Source organism: Oryx dammah, unplaced genomic scaffold (assembly GCF_014754425.2).
Source record: "Oryx dammah isolate SB20612 unplaced genomic scaffold, SCBI_Odam_1.1 HiC_scaffold_6, whole genome shotgun sequence".
NCBI lineage: Eukaryota > Metazoa > Chordata > Mammalia > Artiodactyla > Bovidae > Oryx > Oryx dammah.
In genome coordinates, this window is record NW_024070190.1 from 2,011,209 (window position 1) to 2,013,841 (window position 2,633).

Below are 2,633 nucleotides of genomic sequence, written 5' to 3' on the forward strand. Positions count from 1 at the left end.
TGATAAGTCAAATATTTGCCACCTGTAAAAGACCAACAGCAATCCAAACATGTAGTGCAACTCATGTAAGCCCTGGTTCCAGCCTTCTGTTCCAACTTCTTTCCTAGATCTCCATTGTCCCTACCAGAAATTACATCTTTTGTAATCAGGATGCCTGGTCTTGTTTGCTTTGGGTTTCCCTGGTGGCCCAGCAGTAAAGAATCCACTTGCAATGCAGGTTAGATTCCTGGATCGGGAAGATCCCCTGGAGGAGAGTATGGCAACCCACTCCAGTTTTCTTGCCTGGAGAATCCCACAGACAGGGGAGTCTGGTAGGCTACAGTCCATAGAGTTGCAGAGTCAGACACGACTGAAGTGACATAGCAACATCTCATGCAAATTAGGAATAACATTCCAAGACTTGTCTGTACACAGACTCTAAGTCTCTAAATGACCAAGGCTGAAAATTCTGAGTTTCAAAACAAAGCCAGCCTTGATTATGCAGCACTCAACCTGGGGGAATTTCTGTCTCATTGTTTATGTGAACAATTAGAGCAGTGTTCCATCAGTAGAAATCATGAATATAGGTTTGTAAGAAACTTATCACTAACTCTGGCAAAAGACATTAGCAGTACTGCCTCTTCCCCAGATGGAACACCGATCAGTCCCATCTTGTTGACACAAGTAGCGATGGACAGTTGCATTGACTTGTTGCTTAGACATGATCTGTGCCATTCCTAATACCCTACTTGTGTCATGGAAACAGGGAAGCTGGGACAGACAATACAATGCCTTCAGGCAAAGCTATTTCACTCTCTAATAAATTTGATCCTCATGGTCTATATGGGATTTGTGCTTGGCTTGGGGTGAGATACTTGGTTCAATAAACCTTACAGGGTTTATTAACTGTTCTTGTTTTCTTCCTAGTGGTCATGATGCTGGTTCTTTGCGTCTATCTGGGACCCAAATGCTTCTGAACAGCCACTTTCTTGTCAGGTGATCAACATGATGATATAACAGGAAGGTAAGGGAAAATCAAGTCCAAACAACCATGGCATATTACCTCACATTTGTTAGAATGACTCTTATGGAAAAAAAAAAAAAACAATCAACAGGGACTTCCCTGGTGGTCCAGTGGTTAAGACTCCATGCTTCCAGAATGCAGGGGATATGGGATTCCACATACTCCCCTCAGCATGGCCAAATAAATACACACTGAAAGTAAATAAATAAATATAATCCATCCTTTAAAAAACAATACCTCACAATACAGTTAACCATGGAGATGACTGAACAATCAGCCTCTAAGCGGTGCAAGCCTGGATTTATAAACTTCCTTGTGTTCATCAACTTTCAAGCAAAAAAATGACTAAACGAGAGGAACTGAGAGACTGAATATGCAAACAGACAAGGCCAGCCCATGTATAACCCAAGAACTCCAACCCGTAACTTCTGCAGTAACCAGCCTAAAATGGTCTCGATTTGGTCAATAACTGCCAGATTCCCTATTTTGCCCCAGTTTCCAACTTGAAACTGCCCAAAGAAAGCCAAATATATTCTCCAAGTGAATCACCTAAGATGCTCATTCTAGTTACTTTAGTGCCTTCAACCTCCTCATGCCAATAGCCTCCAATCACAATATACCTGAAGCCTCCCCCACTATTTTTTTTCCTGTAAAGCTTTCTTCCTCCTCTGCTTGCCTTTGAGTCTTTGCCAAAAGCAAGAAGATGGTGGCCTCTTCCTTTGCAATAGCAAGTGCAGAATAAATAAACCTTGCTCGTTTTCTTTTGGGTGGTCTTATTTGTTTCTACAAAGCTATATAGATGATTTAACTCTCTTTAAAAAGTACAATTTTCTGGGAATTCCATGGTGGTCCAGTAGTTATGACTCCATGCTTCTATTGCAGGGGGCATGGGTTCAATCCCTGGTTGGGGAACTAAGATACTGCAAGCCACAACAGCACAGACAAAAAACAATTCTATTTTTTACCACAACACTTCTAATTTCTTTCAATGACTATCCTTTGAGAAACCGCAATCTTTCCCTCTTCTGTATCATTCGCGACATTAAAAATTGTTTCCTATGGGCACTTCCCTGTTGGTCCAATGGCTAAGACTCCAGGCTAAATAAACACATACATACATATATTTGTTTCCTGTAATCTTATCTTTCTTTTAATATGTTCATGAAGTCCTCCAACCCCTTTACCCTGGAGTTCTGAAAAATCCAAGAACTTTGGCTTCTCATGTCCTATGGCCAGTCTCAAGGAAAATTTTCAAGCTTTTTAAAACTCCCAGAAAAGAAAAGGACAAAACATGGAGCGAGTCACGTGCTCTTGTTGAGAGGAGCTCCTAAAGGCAGAGGCTGTGACAAGGCATATATGGGCTCCCTGAGGTCCTTCAAAGTCCCTTGCCTCCGGTAACAAGAGGCAGCCTTATGTTCTTTTCTTCCTGGCTATGTGTGTGCAGTTGCTCAGTCGTGTCCAACTCTCTGCGCCCTCATGCACTGCAGCCTGCCAGGCTCCTCTGTCCAGGGGATTTCCCAGGCAGGAATACTGGAGGGGGCTGCAATTTCCTACTCCAAGGGATCTTCCCAATCCAGGGATCAAAGCCCAATCTCTCGTACCTTCTGCACTGGCAGGCGGATTCTTCACC